General features: G+C 43.1%; 1 long non-coding RNA gene across 1 annotated transcript; it reads right to left on the bottom strand.

Annotated features, from left to right (window-relative positions):
* Window positions 1-181: 181 nt before the first annotated feature.
* Window positions 182-6,076, bottom strand: LOC142030690 (uncharacterized). The gene is made up of 3 exons (XR_012650239.1): window positions 5,892-6,076; window positions 4,982-5,069; window positions 182-308 (listed from the first exon to the last, which is right to left on the bottom strand). It is a non-coding gene; the product is annotated as an uncharacterized LOC142030690 (long non-coding RNA).
* Window positions 6,077-21,261: the final 15,185 nt, after the last annotated feature.

Here is a 21,261-nt window from a genome sequence, read left to right on the forward strand (position 1 = left end):
CATAATGTCCAGATAAAAAAAATATCTTACAGTGAATTAGCAATATGCTTAACACTGATGGCATTTTTCATCTTCCTTTCAAACACTGGTATATGGATTTTGTCTGTAGAAGGGCAGTCTTGCAGATGGGATTTGGGGGGGGATGCATCTCTTTTCAAAATTATGAAAAACATCTCATTTTATGAAAAACCCACAAACCCCTTGGGAAGCCCAGAGGCTTTAATTTCAAAACTGAACTGCTTCTGTCCACTTTTCTTGGAAAATCTTCAAGGAGTCTCCAGATTTTCAGTGTTGATGTTTGCAATCTCCTGTAAAAGAAAATACCCCTCCTCTCAATTTTTTTTAAACACTGAATTACATACATATTTGAATATTCACATTTCAGTGAATTGCTGACCACAATGACATTTCTGTGCCCTGGAAGAAATTATGAGTCTTTTTTTTTCAACTTCTATTTCACAAAGCCACGTTAAACATTTTCTCACAGCATTTGTTAATAACATAAGCAGGTTTATTCCATGACTGGGGATTTGTTTAGCCATAGGCTAAATTAGATTGGCCACATGTGGTGTTCAGAGTGCCACAGTGGGGTCCGTGTAACACCCTCTACAAGTAACACTGCTGAACTGCTGAAAAATGAGGGAGAGGGACGAGGGACAGTTTAGTAGAGTTGATAATTTTGCAGTTTAGCTGGGTTTCTGGTGGCAGCGGTGGTTGTTGTTGTTTTGAGTTGCGCATACTACTTTTGAAGAGAAAGCTAGGACTGGTTGGAGCCTTAATAAGAAATAAAAAAATCGGAGGTGAAAGGGCTCACTGATAAAAGGGCTGCTTTCATTTACTGCTCCAGGCATCTGCTGTAAAGCAGCCAAAGTGAATGTGCAAGCATCAGAGACAGTCGCAGGAGGGAGGAGGCAACAGTCAGAGCTGTGAGTAACTGTACATAAACATAATTTAAATCAAAACAGCTGAATAACAATTTAGGACATAAAAGGAAAGAGAAAAGGTGGAATGAAGTAAAGAAAAACAAACCCCACAAATCGACCACAGTCAAACGAGAGAGGAAGGCAGAGGAGCAGTGAGTGGAAGACGAAAAATCAAGCAAAGCTATCAGGGTCCAGCAGTTCATTCCTGTGGTACCCTGCGGTTCCCAGCTCAATTACTCAATAAGGTCTCGTGCTTTCCAGGCCAAGAGGAACGCTGAAGTACCAAATCTCTCCTTCAGGCTTCTTGTCTTCAAACACAAGGCTCTTCACAGCTCAGCCTCCCCATACTCGCCTCTTTATGCTGCTTTCTGTGCCACCCCCCAGCCCCTCTGCTCCACCACTGACCCACCATGCTCACTTCTACCGCTGCCACCGCTCCCACTTGCCTGGAGCCACTCGCACCCTTTCCCGACAGGTCCTCCTTTCCCCCAGAAGCCCTTCCCAAACATCGCTTGCTCCTGCTCGGCCCCTGCTGGTACCCGCCAGCTGGAGACGGCCAGTCCCAGCGCATCATCGCTTGCCACCTTGCCACCTTAGGTCACTGCTGTTGTCTCTTTCCATGTTCACCCAGCTCCTTTTACAAAGGGGTTTTCATCCACAGTTAAGGCTCCTGAGTCTTAACAGCTGTTGATTCTCTACAGCCACCAAGGCCTTTGTGTCTTCTGCCTTTCCTCAGTCCTGCCCGGTGTCACGGGCTGGTGTTCTTACAAATGAGTAAGTACAAATTTGGATTTTTTAAATCATATTAAATATTTGGCCTTGATGATACCATGTGGCAATGAGTGCCACTGATGACTCAGTTTTTAATGTGTTTTCCTGACATTCTTATTAAATGGAGAGAGCAAGCAGAACATTGCCAGGTCGATGTGGCTAATGGAGAATGTTGTTGATGGGCTTCACAAAGACTAATTGCCCACTCCTTCATATCCAAGAGACGTTGTTGTGATGGAACAAAGACCCATCTTTGTTCAGTGGCTGGAGAAGAATGGCAAGAGCAGAAGAAAACAGTAGGATAAAAGAGTGTCTCAAGCGGAGGCTGTTACTCCATACTTCTGAGGATGTTATTAAAGGCTCTGAAGTAGACCTTTCGAGAAATGTCTCCCTGACCCCAGTGCTGAAGCGTCCTTTGTGCCTGGAAGAATGAGGGCTTAAACCCTTTCCAAAATACTTGGGGTTTTGCTTTCTCATTAGTGCAAACTTTGCTTTGCTTGCATGTTGGGCATGTTTCATTTCTCAGGTTTGTGATATGAGAAAAAGCTGAGAAACAAAATAATCCTCCCTCCTTTATGAGAGACAGTGTTATTTCCCTCCCTGATCTATATGTCCAATTAGTCCATAAAAGTTCCTCTCTGCTAATTTGATATCACGTTTTCCAGCTTTACCAACATCTGAGCCATCTGATGTGTTTGTGAGCATATAGTGGGATGAGGATATGTGACAATATTTTTTCCACAGCAGAAATGTGTATATTTTTTCAAGCATACATAATTAAAAATGGTTGAAAGCGACTTTGATTAAGCTTTCTCAAGAATTCAAACTAATGTTAATCATATTTCAGGAGAGATCATGCAATAATATTTTCAGCCAAAAAAAGGAGACTGCTTAGGGAAAGCCACCATATTAGTAAAAAAAATATAAATTACCAGCTTGTGACTGGAAACATTTTGCTGTCTTGTCTTTAGTCTATACTAACAAGTGACCACTGTCAAGCAGTTACTAGGATAAATAATACATAATAGTAAGGCAAGAGAAATGAAGAGTCATAGACAAGGGAAGAGAATATTGTTTCATCTCAGAATTGAAATGAAACAGAGGCCAAAATCAGCAGGGTGGGAAGTCTGTTCCAGATGGCAGGAGCTGTAGAAGCTATTGCACCAACAGTAGCCAGCTTGTAGGAGGAGGCAGAGGGAAATAATCAGGTTTCATCCAACAAAGTATCAGGTAGTGTAAGAGGGGGACTAACCCTTGCCAAAGCTCTGACTGATGCTTCCTGAAGGGGATAGTCCTGCAGTAATTGGGAGGGTCACTGTGACTCAGAAACTGTGCGCTGCAGGGGAGGCGGGGGAGGTAAGGGGGTTAACACTTTTTTCCTAGATGCAGCACTGAGTCATAAAGCCTTTTTCTTGTTCTTGTTCTTTTTTTTTTTTTTTTTTTTTGGTCTCTTCTGTTAAGTTAAAATGATCTGGCATGTTCTTTTTCCAGAAGATTTTGAAGACGACATTTTGGAGAGGCATTTCACAAAGCCCTGCAGACAGTCCCACATCAGCTTGGATCTGCATCCTCAGGCAGCTCCCCCTCTCCCAGTCCAGGTTCCCCACAACCTCCCCGTCCTCCCGACAGCCATGGGATGCCATGGTCCTGCCCGCAGACTGATGGGACCGGAATAAAACAAAACAGAGACAGGGTTTATCATCGGCATCCCATCTTATGGAAGGGATTAAGGGAGGTGCCCAAAGTCACCCATGGACTCAGTGGTGAGGACAACAGCGGGGCACAGGTTCCTGCAGTCTGGTGTTCTGACTGTGGGGCCAGTTTTCCTCTCCAGTCACCTACTGAGCAGGACTCATTCTTGGGACCCACTAGTAAAGGGCTCAAATATGTAAAGGAAATTAGAAGTAACTTTTTTAAACTAAGAAAAAATTGCTTTAGCTCAGTATATGCCCTCTTGTACCCTCTGTTCTTATACAGAAGATACCACGTGTAATAAGGAAGCTCCTGCTATCTTACTGGCTTCCAGCACGTGGAGAATTTCTTCTCATGGTCCCTGATGGAAGGGTAAGAAATGCATCAAAACTGAGGTTTTCCAAGGTCCACACTCCCAAATAAGCCCCAGCTGGCACTGCTGGCTGCTCAGGCTCTGAACTCAGCCTGACATTTTATAGAGATGGTCATCAACCAGCAGTTTATGGCCAATCAATGTGTAAGTAGGGATGATGTGGGGAGACCTTCCTCCACATTTGCTTCACATTGAGGATGCAGTTGGTCTTAAGATTGATTTCTGAGGTTGAATTAGGGTAAGGTTTGGGCTTGGAGCTGGTAATCCAAGGGTCACTGTTCAGTGATTTCAACTGCAAGATGTCAAAATCCTTCATGTTCAGAAAGCCCCTTGCCAGTACTTTGCCATGTTTCTGTCTCAGAAACCAGTTTGAATTTTGGAGCTAAATCAGTTAACTCATTTGGGGCTTGGTGATTTGGCTTTGACTTCACATAATTTTAAAGAAGCCTGGATATAAACACTAGCTTTTAAAGATGCCAGGCCTAACAGTTGGTTTAAAAACTGAACAATAAACACGCTTATTAACTTGCCACAGAAGATACACACATTGAATCTGCATTAGTTATTTGGCAGCATCACGAATACTTTCCTCAAACTGATTTGATGACTAAACACTGTTTAGAATAGCAACTGATCCTGCTGAGAAAAATGTAACTTTTAGGGCTAACAGTTTCTTACTGTTCACATTCCTCCTTGAAATTCTGTTCAGGTTTTGGTCTGAATTTTTCATGGCAAAAAATTTAAATGAAAAATGCATTTTGGGGCAATGCCAAGATCTTACAAGGTTCTGCTGGCTTTTTTTGTTGTTGTTGTTGGTGGTGGTTTTTTTAAATCTAAAAATTATTCTTATTTTTAATTACAAACTCAAATCACCTGATCAAAAATATAAGTTTTGTCCAATTCAAGCAGATTTAAACAGTTCAAGAATAAGACTTTTTGACTAATTGGGCAATTAAAAGTATAATTTTTCTTGATGCCCAACAGGAAGAAACAGAACAAAAGTTCAAAACGTTCAATGAGCTGAAAAATCTGTTTTCTACCAGTTCTGTTGATCAACCTTTAAAACCGGTCTCAGCCCATTGAACTGAATAGCACACTGTCTTCTTAAAAGGCCAGCAGTTTTCCAAGCAGATTTTTTGCGTCACCTCCAATTTAGAAAGCAAGCAAACATGCAGCTGATACCAGTTTTTGACCAAGGCATCTGTAGGAAAGAAGCAGAAACCTTGCTGCTCTTGATCAGACATATTTTCAAGGCCACAGTGTATTTTTCAATAGCTGCGTTGAGTTTAGTGCTGCCATCTCGGGGAAATCTGAGAGGAAAAAGGTTGTTTGAAAAAAAAATTAGAAAGAGCAACTACTGTTTTTTGGCAAAATGTGATGATAAACAAACAGAAAAGGTCAAAAGATAAATCACAGTTGCTGAAGGGACCTCCAAGATTTTACAAGTTTTTCTACTTACCCTTTACCTCCTCAGCTCTGCCTTCTTTTGCCAAAAAGGATAGTTTGCTGATTTATTTTTTTACTGTTGTGGGCAGGAGGTCTATAAATTGATCTTTATAAGTCCTGGTAGAATATCTATATTATATCCTGTAGGTATTTCTAGGTTTGTGTGTAATACCAGTGCAGTTCACCTTGGCAAACAAACACCCCTGAAACCTACAGGTGATGCGACTGGACTTCTAACCTCTGAATGAGTGACAAATCTTTGAAGAGAAATAGAACTGATGACACCAAGTGACACACTGAAAAGGTCTTCTAAACAGAGCTCTGCACACAGGGGCTGGGTGCATTTGCTCCTCTTTTTTTGAATTATTGGCTGATTTGAAGAACATTGTTTCAGGCTTACCTGAAAGAAATACTTATCCTTCCCGTAGCCCCCAAATGAATCAGAAAAACCAAACCATAGGAGGAATTAATTTCAGATCGGGAAAAAAAAATAATTTCATTCTGTTTCAGCTGTTATTGTTGTTTTTCATCCCCTCAAAAGGGAAATTCAATTTCCAAACAAAACGTTCTTTCAAAATGAAAAATCCAAACATTTATTTCAGGAATGTCAAAGGGAAATGTACTAAGCATTCATTTATAAATTGGCTTAGGACAATCTGCTAAACTTAACCTTGATTCACAAGTACCTTTGCTTGGCTTGGAAAGGAGCTCTCTTCATCCGGTTGCGCAGCGTGCTCCTCTCAGAGCTGCCCCAGCACGGGGAGAGCTGGCGGGGATGCTGAAATGTCAGGTTGTGCTCAGCCTGATACTCGGGGCCATCTCCTGCTTGCCTGGGAACGGTGATTGATGGCACATGTCAGGTGTCAAGGGACGCGCACCACCCCGGGTGAATATTCCGTGAGAAGCACGTGGCCAGGCCGTTTTGCTGCCGTGGCAGCCCCGCAGCATTCCTGTGCAGCCGCCAAGCGCAGCACCTGTTGTGATGTCCCTCCTCGGCTCCTGATGTCCATCCTTGGCTCACCATGTCCCTCCTCGGCTCTCCCTCACCCTCGATGGTGCTGACAGCATTCCGCTGGGCCCCAGGAGCTCCAGTTTTATAGGGCACCGATGGTGCCGTGGCAACACGAGATCCCTCCATCGGCTGGCTTAACCCCTCGTCCTGCAGGACAGCCCTCCTTGCCCGCTCACGGGTGATTCTTTTGAAATTTGTCCCGTACGAAACATGAGAAGAACTGCTTGAGAGGAACAAATTTTGCCCTGACCAACTCTTCTAGGATGAAACTCGAGGCAAAGAGGTGGCTCTATCTACCTGTCAGCCTCCACCCCCTGCCACACACTTTTTACTGTTGACTCTCCAATTTTTTTGTCATGCTCTCTGCTTGTTGTCTGAGATGAGATGAAAGATTTTTAATAGTGATGGCATACAGCTCTAGAGACAGAAGGGTCTATTCTTTTCTTATCTTGGATGTGTTAAAAACACTCTACCTTCATCCCGCTACATTCAAAAGGAGACAAAAAGTGAAATGAAGTGAACCATTTTTCAGCACCATTAATAAAACAACCCCAAATGATATAAAATAGCCTTGTTTCACATGACAAACACTGTACCCACGAGCTTTGGCTTCTCTCATGAAGAGAGAGAGAGAAAACCTTCAGAACTTTTTCTGGGCTCTCAAACTTCCAGCGTGGTTCTTAGGGGCTGTAATTTAGCCCCAGGCATTTGAGAATCTACTTTGTGTGTTTTGGCAATGACATGAAAATGCAGAGAGAACTGTACATCTTGCAGTTGTACGCTGAGCTAGGCGATCTGAGGGGCCTGTCTATAATAGAGGAATCATCTTTTCTTCAATGAAGTGCTACTATTGTTGTGATCTTCAATAAAGGATATAATGGATGCATTCATGTGGTGGCTGTTGTTTGTGTGTCATTCTTTCAGCGTACAGCTAAGCGCACAAGAGTCTTTTAAACTCTTCTCTAGTCAGATCCAGTAGTGCTAGCATTTTGTGCCAAACTAGGTTGGTTTTCCCCCTGCAAGCTTCTTTTCCTATTATTTTTGGATAAAGCCAATTGACCGTGAAATACCTCTTTATTGCAAAATGATATCTCCAAGCCCTCACTGTGGGATCACGAGTTGAAACAGCAGCGTAAAGGCACATTTGCGTGGAGGTGCTGTTGGTTTAAATATCCACCTTTCTAAAATTAGTCACTTTGGCCCATTGTAGGCACGTTAAGAAACTGATATTCATCTGGAGTCAGAAGTAATATTCAAAGCTGCATTTGTTTCTGGGTGCCATAGTCATATCAATAGCTGTTTTTCATATGAGAAGTCCAAACTGAAGCTAGGCTTTTCATGTGAGTAAACAGCATCCTCAGGCCTTCATAGGGTGACCTGAATAAAGTAATTTCCTTCTGTTTGATTACAGAACAGGGCAGGAGAGAGATTTTCAAAGACAAAAGGCAAGGGTTGTGCCTGGAAAGGCAGAAATTTGCATAAAGCCACACAGCAATGGCACTAGCAAACAACATTTTAGCATGCAGCATGCATGTGCACTTAACTTATCGCAGATGCAATCACTAACGTGTGGTCAGATACCGGGCTCTGAATGAGGGCTGAGGCTTTGGGGAAGGGTGCTGAGCAAGGCTGCAGCCAGCAGCTGGGAATGCACAGGATGAGGCTCACATGGGCCATGAGAGGATGCTCATTTTTCAACCATACGACAACAACATTTTTAGAAGAGGGGTAGGGGAGGAAATGTTACCTTGAATCTGCTCTAAAGAACTTCCTTGAATCAATAGGCCTACATTTAAATAAGTTTAGATGTAATTATCCGTTACAAATCTGGTTTTCTGCCTTGTTAGCTGGAGATCCTAGGCACTTTTATTTAAAATTTGTACCAATCTCAACCTCATTTAACTACACAATGTGAACAGTTTAGGGGAAGAGGGAAAAAAAAAAAAAAGAAAAACACAAAACCTTCCAACATCTTTTCTTTTTAGGCAAGTTGAAAAGGATGAGCACCTAGCAAGGTTTTTTCTCAAGTCACTTTTTAAAGATTGTTATTATCTTTTCATATTAAAGTTAACATTACCATATGCTGTTGAGCTTTTGTTGATGGCAATGCTTAAACTGGGATGTTGTTTCCTTTGGAGATTCTTACTGCCAGTCATTAATTTACATTTTTTTGAAATCGTACAGCGAGTGCTTTGTTGATGCCTGTTTTCATTTTGTTTCTCTCTCTTTTCAGGTCACACATGAGGAGTTTTTTCAAACAGCAAGTTAAGGCGATGGAATGAAATCAGTGACATCTGCCACTCATGCTCTCTCCCTCCACCCTATTTACCCATAGCCCCCCTTTTTTCCTTTTCTTTTTGTAATGCTCGTGGTTTTCATCCCATTCAATGGCCACCCCCCATTCTGCACCCCACCCCCCAGTTTCTCCAGTAGTGACTCTGGGGAATGCATTTGAATCTGAATCTCTTTCTCTCCTTCATTCTTTGGCCCTTTTTGGCTGTTGGTTTGGGGATGTCTTAATGTTCCCGTTTGAACTGAGATGTCTCCCTTCATAAACTTCTGTCATGTCCATTTTTATTTCGTCTCCGAGGAAATCAAAGATCATGTCATGAAAATGAAGTGTCCAGCACTTAACATGATCCCATGCTGATTGTAACAGGCTTCTAGGAATTGTCCTACTCTGTGCTTTTGGTTCCCTATTGTGGTTGACCATCTCCATAACAATCTAAATAAATGAAATCTAATTAAAAAGAAAAAGGACACAACTGCCTCCCCACTCCCTCTTTAAAAGCTGAATGAATAACATTGAATCCTCTCCAGTAGGAAATTTATGAGGCTGAGAGTTAGGGTCCTGATCCTGAAATCTTTACTCATGCACTAATCCTCACACACTTGATTTATCCTTTCAGCTTCAGTTCACACAATGACTCATAAAAATAAGTGATGTAGGATTGGGCCCGTCAGAAACTTGCAATGACGCAGTTTTCCCCAGTGTTTTCTTTCATTATTGTGATTTTTAACTACTGACTATGCAGGCAGAGAAAATATACTCAGCACAGAGATCTTTTTTCCATCCTTACTCCAGCAAGTAAAGAGAGTAGTAACTTGTTAGAGAAGGATTGGATCCAACAAGTATACTGGTATACGTTTTAAATCTCTTCAGTAATAGACTTGTCTCTCCTGTATCAGATTAGGACCATTGCCAAACGGGATCATCCCATTGTATTACAGTGTAGCTGTTCCCTATTACAATGCTTTAAACTATCTATTTAGGATAAGCTGCTTAAAAAAAAAAAAAAAAAAAGGAAAATAAAAAGAAAAAAAGAAAAGGAGACCTGGATGCTTGTTTGCTGGTATTGCAAACTGTTTGCAAAAAAGATCACCACCAAAAAGGAAACAAAGGAAATTCTAGACTACAGTAAAGCCTGATCTGTTTAGTATATGCCCTTAAAACTTAATGAGCACAGTTAGGATCCAGTTAAGTGCTCTGTCGCTAAAACTTGGATCGAAGCAGCCCTGCTGCCAAGTTTCTTTCCTGATGTCATTTTAAAGTGAGAAGAGGAAAGAAGAGAAACAAATTGACACGTACTGTGATAAATTCCTGTAATGGATTAGAAACAGTGCGTTGCTGATACTGAAGTCAGAAGAACAGAACAGTTTGGGAAATGGTTCAGAGATGCTGGCTCTGGTTATTTCTTCCAGTGGAGTAATAAGAATGCTGGAAACTTGCCTTGTGTGTGTGTGATCTGGACTCAAGTCCCTCTGGAAATGCATTAAAAAAAGGGAGGTCTCGTTGCTAAAGGGTATTGTTTGGAAAATTATACAAAACAACAACCAGCGAAAGAAACCGCTTTTGTAGATGATGGGAAATATCAGGAATGGATAAAGTTATTCACACTAGGCTGAATTCTCATGTCTGTCTTCCTATCTGAGAGCGAATAAGAAGTAAAGAGAACTTAGGATTTGTCCTATTCCTGCCTCCCCAGGTACTCAGCTCAGGAGGTCCTGTCAGAACTTTATAAGGGCCAATTTTGCGGACCACTGGAGAGGCAGAAGACTGCTTGTTGACTGGTTGGATTCACATTTATTCTGTTTTCTTCTTCTGTTTCGGGTCGTACATTTTGGTATATTTAGGAGGTTACCCTCCAACATCTGGGAATCATTTTCACACCAAATGATGGGAAGACAACCCTCAATTACACCACTGAATCCCACCCCACTGTCGAAAACAGCACGTCTGCATGCATGTACCCCACTTACTGCCTGATCGGGGGCAACCTCCCGAGAGGCTCTCCTCCTCCACAGCCCCTTCTGCCAGGGCGGCTCTTCCCTGGGGCTGGAAGCCCACGTGAAGGAATCCAACTTTCCCTGCTCTCTGCCCCCCAAGCAGCTCCTGTTGTACAGGAAAATGCACTTTTCTGCCCCCCTCCCTACTTGCCCTCACTTGGAAGGAGGTTTTGGAGGTCCTACCACTGCTGGTGATCCATTGCTTCCTTCTCCCCCCATCCAGTGCATCACACCCCTCTCCATGAGGGGATTAGGAAGAGCTGTTGCTTTGGTTGGATTAAAATACAGACATTTTGCCCCAAACTAACAACATGTAGCAAAACAGGAAGAAGCGACGGGATGGAGGAAGAGAGGGCTTTTCCAGAGAAAAGTCTGCCTGGTGGGTCTTAATGGAAGTGTAAAACTATACAAGTGTGAAATGTTATTATTATTATTATTATTTGTGAACTACCCTGCACTCTGTCTGACACTGCCTGAGATATCATTTTACTGGCACATGCAAAGCAATGCAATTCTTTGGCTTCCTTCCCTGCTGTAAGTGTACCCACAGCCTGAATGGGGCAATCAGGGACCTGTTTTCAGCATGTGGATCTCTCAGACCAAAATGCACAACAAGAGATCAGAGGTCTGCTTTGAGCAGGGGCAGCATGCAAAGCAGTATTCCTGGCGAGGGATTTTTAGGGTGGTTTATAACCAGGGAGAGTTTGGCATCCAAGCTACACAGTAGAACACATACACGATAATGATAGAGCACTAAGATACCGTCATTGGAAAAGCAACAGACATTTTCATACATGTCACACATGCAATAACAAGCACCCTTGTAAAATAATCCTCTGAGCAATGTGTACCCTCTGCTAACACATGCCTCTACACAACCAACAAATTGGGGGCAGAAGAGAGGGGGAAAAACCTAAGGCCAGCGGCGGGCAGAAAATGAAACTATTGAGAATCAGAATAGGAGAGTGTCAGAGCAAAACAACAACTATGGTGAGGGGCCTCATGGAGCAGGGGAGAAGGGGAATACCAGGGTAAAAGGACTCGGGACTAATCTGGCTTTTGCATTACCTGAATGCATGTGTTACCCACACTGCTGCTGAACTACGGGAAGCTGGAGCACTCGGACAACCCATGTGCTGCTCATGGAGGATTTCCAACTAGCAGCAGAAATTCCAGTTGTAGAAGGTGGTATTTCAGGGCTTGCAGCACCAGGTCTCTGGCAGAGACAACCAAAGGTCTGAACAGCAGTACCCTTCCACCTATGGCCATATGTCCCGGCTTCTGTAAATTAGAAGGGGTCGCCTGCTCCCTGCTGACCTGAGAATGGTTTCCCTTAGATCTGGTGTCTGTAGCAGCAATGACTTAAGTACTTTTAGTGGAGGAACTGCTCTGATGATCCCTACTTTCCCCATTTTGGCAGTGTAGAGGAGCTGTCATCAGGATTCATCTAACCTACTATTGTTCACCGCCTCCCCCTTCAAAATAGTAAGATTTCCTGCTGCTTTCCTGTGAGTTAAATACCAGGGATTTAGGATGAGCAGAGCAGCAAATCATCTGTTGGCTCTTGCTTCCTCTCTCTCTCTGCAAGCAGCATTTCCTCCAGCACTGATTTATATTTGCTTCCACAGGAAGAGAAGCCGCCAGGGGAGGTTTCAGCCGTTGACACCACAGTCACCAGAGACCTGGAGCTGAGCTCATGCCTTGCGAGAGCAGCTGCATGGATGCCCAAAGAAACCCAGCCTACCTCTCCGTCCTCACTTCCACCCTGGTTCTCGAGGACTTAGGTGCCCACTGGTTGTCCTGATGGATGGGAAGTAAAGCCATGAATGCCGCCTGGCAGTGCATCCCGCTCCCCTAGCCTGTTCCAGCCGGGAACCCATGATGTGGCACTGCTATAATATAATGGTGCCTACAGAGGTGCAAAGCTCTAAAATCAAACCCTTTGCCTCCCTACAGCAGCTGAACACAGAGCCTGGGAACTCAGAATTTTCCTCCAGACTATGCCATTACCTCCAACACTGATCATTCCAAAGTACCTCTTATTGCTGAACTTCCTAACTGACCTGTGCTGTGTGAAAAATCCTTTGAGATCTTCAAACAGAAGGTGCTTAAGAATATCAGGTTGCTCTTAATTGAATGTGGCCTCCTGAATAGAGCACAGGTGAGCTCAGGCTGCACCCCCTAGTTTTAAGAGGAGCCCTGGGCATTCAGGAGGGGTTGTTGCTCTTTCCATCAGTGGTGACTAATGAACGACCTTGCCACCAAAGAAGCGGTTTTGATTTGTTCATCCGAGCAGATAACCACAGCATTACATGTGTTGACCATGCTCTATTATTTTGATGAGGTGATGCAAATAGCTAGCTGGCAGATTACTAGCAGGTCTGCCCAAGGTTTGGGTGGAGCAGGGAGGTGATTACCAGGGGTGAGACAGCCGCAGCTCTTGATTTTCATGCGGGACTTGAGTGGCTCCCACCCTGAGGCTATCGCAGGTGACCTGCAAGGGGCTGTGCTGGCCCAGGTGATGTTTGTCAAGTGACGAGCAGCTTTGAGATGATGTGAAGCAGCTGCTGCCGGCCCCGATTGCTCTCCAATACTCTCTGGGAGCACTGCCATCACCTGCCTTTGGGGTCATCTCCCCTGGGTCCCCCCCCACCTGCAGGCTGTGCCCCGCTGGCTTGGCTGTATAGTACGGGATTGCTGGGTAAGCATCTCAGACTGGCTTTTGTTCATCTCTTTAATGGCTCTCCCCCACATGTCACACTGGTCAGGAAAAGACTCCATTGATTAGCTCAGCCTTCAAGCTGAAAACCTTCAAGCGTTTGACTTGATGGTTTTCAGCCAAGTATTTCACCTACCAGAGCACTGGGTAGGGTATGTGGATACTTCTGCTTGTCTGCTTCGACAGGTGGTCTTGAAAAAAATAGGTTTCCTAGCTGAACTTTTATTCTGACTTTAAAAAAAAAAAAGTCAGTCTTAACTTGACTCTCCTAGGGTCTGTTTTATTTCAATAGGGAAACAACTTACTAATTAGGGTAAGACTCTTTAAGAAAATATGTTTTCTATTCCACTGATAGTCAGTTACAAGCGATAACACTGTTAAATGTAGTGCCTAATAAATCTAGAAAAACTACCCAATAAATGTAAGTAATAACAATGATTAACAATAAATTAAATGCAGAGAACTAGGAATGTACCACATTATTTTTAACTAGTCTGGTCCATCGGGTTCTTATTATTCAGTTTGTCCTCCACACCTGGAGTTTATTAGAGTGTAATACAAACTAAACAGTCCCTCAGAGAGGCCATTGGAAGGGCTTAGTATAAAACAATATACAAGTTTAATAGTGGTAACTGACCTTTTTTTCTTTTGCAAAAACGTATCTTGGTAACTTGATTCTTAAGGAAATGTAATGCTTTTTTACATAATCCTAATGGGTAATTTTCTTTTTTGTTTAATTTAGATTATTTTTATTCACAAGACAGCAAGACCTATGGCCAACAGTTAGTGATCTCTTATTCTTCCAGATATAAAATAGTTACTCAAGAGTATTTTTCTTTCTTCACCCATTTAAAGATCAAGCAAGCAAAAGGGTTAATGCTGTAAGTTCTACAAATGATGAAAGTGTACGGTTAGAAATGGCTAAACTTCACTACAGTCATGCCTGGCTAAAGGTTTCAAGCAGCTTAAAGTTCAGGGTTGTTCGGACTCAAGTGGCTTTTGTTTGGCACAGTGCAGAGATAAGGTTCATTTGCTGCAATATGAATCCAGGCCTGACCTTTAAACACCTCTAAAGTTGGACTAGGGGCGTTGGCTCAAATCAGGGTTGGGTTTTTTTTTTAATACATACGCATGAGTAACAACCAAACATTCATAGTGATGCATGTTCTTTGTAGCTGGAATTTTTAGTTAGTTTTCCTTCAGATTTTTATTTTAAAATGTTGGAAAATTATCATTGTCTTTTTCTTCCTCTCTTCCTCCTCCTCCCTCCCACTTCTCTTTTGAGACCACAAGCTATGGGCAATAGTAAACCCACAAGACAAAAGATTCTTTTCTAATTTATTTCCCTGATTTTCCATTGTTACACTTATGCCATCTAATGGACTACAGTGTTTTTCTGTCCTGTTCCCACTTTTTCAAATAAAATATAGTTTAATGTTTCTGAGGCTTTAAACTGCTTTTAAAACTTAAAAATAGCAGTAGGAAAGAGGCGTTTTCCCTACACAATGACCTGTAATATTCTGCGCTCTGTGAATCCAGTGTTGCACTATGGCTGCACACATACCAAACCCATACGTTGTTTCAGACTAAAAATCCCTTTGTTTAGATGTCTTTACATGCTCTCAACCAGAATTGCAGACATTGACATTGCAAATTAGCCCATAAAAAACACAAAAACCAGCTCAGAAACAATTAAGAGAGAACATTTAATTCAGTGCTGTTCAGAGGTGCAAATAAGTCAACTAACATATGGAATTTGGAGCAAGGACAGGAATATTTCTTTATAGTCTACATTATCTTCAGACCTACTCATCTTGCAGGATTGGCTCCAGTTCTTACTCACTCAAATAGTGATGCCAAAAACCACATACAGCTTGCTCACTGTAAGCCTTCATTTTATAATCAAAACCATTTTTATTTTGATTCACTCCCCCTTCATTTTAAGGGATGAGAAAATATTCCTTGTTTCTGCAAAGATCATCTTTGCTTCAAACACAGACTTGTTCAATTGCTTGATCAAATGACCAGGCAAACACTACAAAGATAACTAATATTTTGAAACAAATAAAAGACAAGTACAATTGCCAATGATTTTTCAGGTGGGTTCTTGTTTTTGTTTGGGTTGGGGTTTTTTTCCCTAAGTATCTCTGGCAGGAAAAAAAAAAACACTCAGAAGGAATAATATTTCTGGATCCTTTTGCAAAAGCAGCCAGGAAAAATGGAATTTTCTGTTGCACCAAGAGGATTTAACTTAATGGATTATAAAACCATTGGCCAATAAAGTTGGATCCATGGCTCCAGTTCTTTATATGTGATCTGGTCCATATTCCTAAAAAGTTATAGTTTGAAAACTAAAAAGGCACCACAGGCCCTGTGGTGAAAAGCCAAATCCAAGGTGCCATCACGTGAGGAATACGCACTCAGGCAGGTTGTGTTCAGGGGCGCAGGCGGTCGAAGGCAGGACTGCCTCTGGCCTCCCAAAAAGGTTTCGTTGGCCAACAGGTTTTCTTGGCTAATGGACGTGCTGCTCCGCTTCTGCCTTTCCACCATGTGAAGTGTTGGGTTTGCAGAGTGTTTCGGGCTGTCCTGGCCATGGGGGACCAGGGGTTCTCCACAATGCACGTGGTGCTCGTTGCTTTTTGTGGGCTAGGAGACAACACGTGGCCGCAGCTGCCTCTTGCCAAAATGATCGAGTCCTTGGTACTGCGGCTTCAGCCAGGATGCCCATGGTGGGCCTTACTGACATTAATGAAAAATTCACCAAAACCAGGAGAAACTTGAAGGCTCCTTGTTGCTTTTGCTGTCGCTTCTCCTACCAGTGGGGAAAACACGCTGGTTTTGTGGTACGTGGATCTGCTCTCATTTACACTGATGTTCCTTTATTCAAAGAGGAAATCCTGGGTTACTCTGCTTAAGGTCTGCCCCTGGGAGCCGTCCTGAGTTCTTTTAACAAAGCTGTGTTCTCCAGGCTGTCATTTACATAACCGGCTGTCTGTCCTGCTTGATCCATGCCCTCATCAATATGCTTAGTGTGAATGTTATTTGATTTGATTTATTCTGCTTTCTTTGGAATCACAGATTGATCCCACATAAAAATTCCTAGGGAAATCAGGCAGTTTCTGTGTAGCACTTGATTTTCACTGCACTGCAGCCCCCTAAAAACTGTAGTCTGAGAAGGAAAGGTACAGAGGCTGAGAATCAAAGCAGAAGGCTTCCACAATAAGCTGAGACTCAAATAAAAATGCATAGGCATAGGTAATGATGACTTGGAGAGGAACTGTTCTTTTGCAATTGAATGTATCGAGCATCCAAACAAACAGCAGATTGTTTTTTGGATTTCTTTTTTCTTTTTTTACATAACGTATCATTTGGGAGTCAAAGCCCTATACATAATTAAGGAAGTTTCTTTTTTAACCAGATGCATTGTGATGTTTGCTCTCTAAACAAAATAAATAACCATTACAATATGAGAACTGCAGGGTCATTTTATGCCTCCTCCTCTCCCTCCGCTTTGAATTTTCTCTATGGAAAATCAGACGCCATATCCACTGCCTGCTAAGAGCAGCACTGTGATCTTGCAGGCTCCTGCATCATGGGAGCCCAGGCGCTGGCAAACAGGCAGCAGTGTAGACCATCTCTGGAAGGAAAAAAGAGTGTATGGAGGTGGGAGGGTGGGCTGGGAACCAGGGAGCCAGAGCATCCCTGGGAGTGCTCCTTCTCAGGCCATGTATTGGCATAGAAATGATTTCTCCTTATTGATTCCTGCCCTCGTTCTTGTGCATGTCCCATGAGGATGTTTTTGCTCTGCTTGTGCTCATGCTTTTATTTGTACAAGTCTTGGGGATCTATTGGAGAAAGGTGATATCCAGGAATGAAATGTCATTATGGTGTGACTATATTGGCATTTAAGAGGCATAAGCATGATAGGACCTGTCTCAGAGGTAAAATCTGGCCCAGGTCAAAGACTACTTGTGCCCTAAGTGCTCCCTGAAATCACTGCCCCTCAGAAAGTGTTTTAATGGTGCAGGCAACAAGCACTGATGAAGACAGAGGGTAGCAGGACACACAATAGGGAGAAAAATAAGTGCTACTATGGCCGTAGTGAGCCTAGGAGTGAGTTTAGCCATGCCTACAAGGAAACTGGATACCCGTGCATTTCTGTTGCTCTGCTCCAGCACAATCAGTGGGTTTGAGAAATTAATATGAAGTTTTAAAGAAAGATGTAAAACGTGGAAACAAATTACTGCTGATGTAAAAGAACGAACAGTCTACATAGGTTGAATGGGGACCGCCTAGAGGCAGAGCACCTCTGAATACCAAGCTGTTTGCTCAGGTGTAAATCCTGCTGTCCTTTACATGTCGCAGGCTGGGATTCCCTTCTCTGTGCAGGCAGTGTTGATTTGTATTTTTTCTCCCCGGGGTATTTACATGGAGAGCTCCTACCCCATATTTAAAGAAGAAAAATCCACAAAAGTTAAAATTCACCCTGGGGCAAAGACCCTGCTCTTGGACTTGCCAGATGTCTGGCTCCAGTCCAGGCAGTCTGACTTCTAGGTTGGGCTTTTGGGAAAGCAAGCAGCCCTTTGGACCAAGCAGTTAGGAGGGCTCTTTGCAGCGTCTCCCACAGGGTAAGGAGTGGGGGGAATGGACAGATGATGTCTGGGCTGGGTTCAGGCTGGCTGACCTGTTCTCCTGAGACCCAGGATGGGCTGCATCAGGGAGGCACTTCTGGCAGGGACTTGGCATGCCCAGAAATCTGCAGAGCACGTGGACGTTGTGTCCTACCAGCTGGGGTGGCTGATGGACACCGGGGAGTAGTCCATAGGATGGAGAGAGGAAGGTATGCCCTTCCTCCATGTCCTTGGTTCTTCAGGATGGATTTTTCATGTCAAGAGCGTTCCTCCCTCACCAAGCAGGATGTCTGCGTCCCACCATGCTGACCCAATGCTTTTGTCCTTCTCTTGGGCTACAAACAGTAAGACACCCAACGGCACTTAGACAAGCCATAGACAAGTCCCCAGTGTTTCACAGAGGCAGAACCAGGAAAGAGTGGCGGTGTCAGGGCTTCGGCATTTCCCAGCCCCAGGCTGGTCCTTCAGTAGTCACAGGCTGGTGCCCTCAGGTGGCCCAGCGAGCTCCAGAGCCCATGCAGCTATAACAGACTTATTAATGATGTCCTTCGTCCTTTTTCCAAACCATGTTATTTCAGGGCCTGGGCCACTCTCTCTCTCTGGAAGCTGTATCCAAGGCCAGTGCCATGGGGCTGGCATGATCTACCAGGAAATTCTTTGAATCTTTCAATGTTGGAGCAATGGCAGGGGTGAAGGCACATCCCTTCCTACCCTTTTCCCATATTTTATCATAAATGTGTCAGGGTGACCTCAGGGCTAGCCTGAGTCAATCTGTTCATTCCTACCAAGCCAGGAGATTCTCAGCTTTAATTTACCAACTCGGAGGCTTTTTGAGGGAGTGAGAGATCTTCAGATGAAACACTATATTTCAGGATGATTATTGTTATAGTTAATGGGAAAGCAGTTTATATGAAACACTCTGTTCTCTCTATGTCCCACACTTCTACAGGACATGCTGGATAACTGGTACCATAAAAGTGTGCTTTTGGCAGGATTCAGATAGCAATAAAGTTATGCACTTTAGATTACATCTAGGAGAGAGAAGGGGGAGAAAGGAAATTCCTTTGAAAATTATAATTTCAACATGATAAAGTTGGCTGAAGAAGTGCAGCAACAGATAAAAATCAACCTTGGTAAAAGGCTGTGACCATTCAATATAACACTGAAACACTGAAATGTGCAGAAAGTGTTTTACCATGAATTAAAAGTGCAGAGAGTCCATCAGTGAACTGCAGTTAGCTAATGAGAAAAGCAGATGCATGCATTTAGGAAATGTAAAGAAAACTTAAACCTTGTAAATTTTTATGTATTGCCCCTTGCACCAAAATAGAAAAAACAGGTTAAAAAACAAAACAAAACAAAACAAAAAACTCCACCAAGTATGTCCCTAAAAGAATTAGGAGACCTAGCCAAAAAAAAAAGAAACAAAAAATCATTATAAAAAACCCACTATTGATATATTGAGAACAGAAATACTGAGACATAGAAAAATACTCATTTTTGATTCTCCTGAACATATTTTTTATTCCCCAGTTATAAAACAGAATTTTTTCCAGCTCCTTTTGGCAAGCCCAATCTGCTGGAAATATTGAATAATGGATATGTTCTATAGGTTCATCCTCAGAAGGACACCTAGACATGATGAAGACAGTTTTATCAACTGTCTATTGAAGTCTACAGGTAAATATTTGCCCTAGAGTCAACCAAAAATCCAGAGCAGCCTCTGGAAGAGTAAAACATGTAGGACCCTAGATTTTCATAGCTTGTTCATCACTTTAAGAAAATTCCCTTGGAAGGTACAATACTGGAAAATCCAATCTACAAATATGCCTTCAGGATAGACAAGAGAGTGCTTTTAAATCTAAGGCAGCAGTTGGTTAAACTGACTTAAAAGAAAAATACATGTACTGTGTGGAGGCAATGTTAATAAAGTCCAGCTTATGAATGTATTGGTCTGAGAGGTAATTTTGCAGGATATGAAGTTCTTGAAAAATTTATCGAATACTTTCTTTGTTTTTTTCTAATTATTAGCACCATTGACACCCTCTATTCATGAAGGAGCAGTAGCTTTGTCTGACTGATGGACAATTTGAGGACTGTAGCTGGCTTCAAGTAGCTATAATTTAGGTGTAAAGTCTTCGTCTGGCACAGAGGGACATTTCAGAGCTGCTCCATGCATTGCCTCTGTTAGTATTTTGGCCTTCAAGAAGCCGAAGTTTGAGGCCTCATCCCTTCTTGCTGGAGGCAAGACCCTCCCTGAGGTTGGCTGCCCTCCAGTGTGCTCGCAGAGCACGAAGCACCATCCAGCTCCAGGCTCTGGCTTGAGCACTGCTGCCTGCAATGTCCTTAAACATTTGACTGGTTGAAAAGATTTGAAACATGCATGGCCAAACTAAGTGTCAGCACCTTGCTACCAGTATCTCCCAGATATTAAAGCACATTCGTCTCTGAGGATCGGTTATCTTGGATCAAGCTGAGATTGGCTTGAGGGAACTGCAGGACTGGCTGCATGGCTCCCTGTTTTGCTGGCTGTGCAGAGTGCCTTCAGACAGTCCCTTCTCTGTAAAACAACCATGTAGGATCACAGGATAACTCAGGTTGGAAACTGCCTCAGGATGTCTCTAGTCCAAGCTCCTGCTCAAAGAAGGCTCAGCAATGAGGTTGGAGTAGGTTGCTCAGGCTTTATCCGGTTGCATCCCCAAAAATTCCAAGGATGGGCGCAGCTCAGCCTCTCTGGGCATCCTGCTATTTGATTGTCCTCATGGTGAAAAGGTTTCTTCTTTCAACTAATGCCAGCTGTCTCTTGTCATCCTGCAGTGGCTCTTACCATTGTAAGAACCTGATTTTGTCTTCTCAATAACATCCTCTTAGGTACTAGGGGAGGTTAGACAACATTGGAGGATGTAGATAGATGGATTTCGCACACATATGCACCGTTGGGATAACTGAAAACCTAATCAAAGTCTACTGAGAACCTCTGGAAAGGCATTAAAACAAACCTGTCCTTTGCAAATGCGCTGCAAGCTTCTCTTTCTATTTCCCACCCAGATCCATTGGTGGTCAAGCCTGTGTGTCCATCTCCATGCGCCAGCCAGGTGCCTACTGATCTACCCACAGTTCGTAAGAACACGCTCTGTTCTGCAGATTCCCCGCAGAGATGCCTGGCTGGGGCCTGTCTAAGATAAGCACAGCTATCAGCCTTTCCTGATCAACCTGCAGGTCTTCCCAGGGTGTTGGGGACTGCTGGCTGATCAACTCACTGGGAGTGGATTTGGTTTCCTGGTCAGCTTTCAGGGACCACTTAAAAGTCCAAGGATGGCAGATATCTCAACTTAAAAAGCAAGGACCTAGCATGATCAAGATCTCTTTAAATTTGAACCAGGCATCTGTAAATCACATAACTCTGT

Source organism: Buteo buteo, chromosome 4 (assembly GCF_964188355.1).
Source record: "Buteo buteo chromosome 4, bButBut1.hap1.1, whole genome shotgun sequence".
Classification (NCBI taxonomy): domain Eukaryota; kingdom Metazoa; phylum Chordata; class Aves; order Accipitriformes; family Accipitridae; genus Buteo; species Buteo buteo.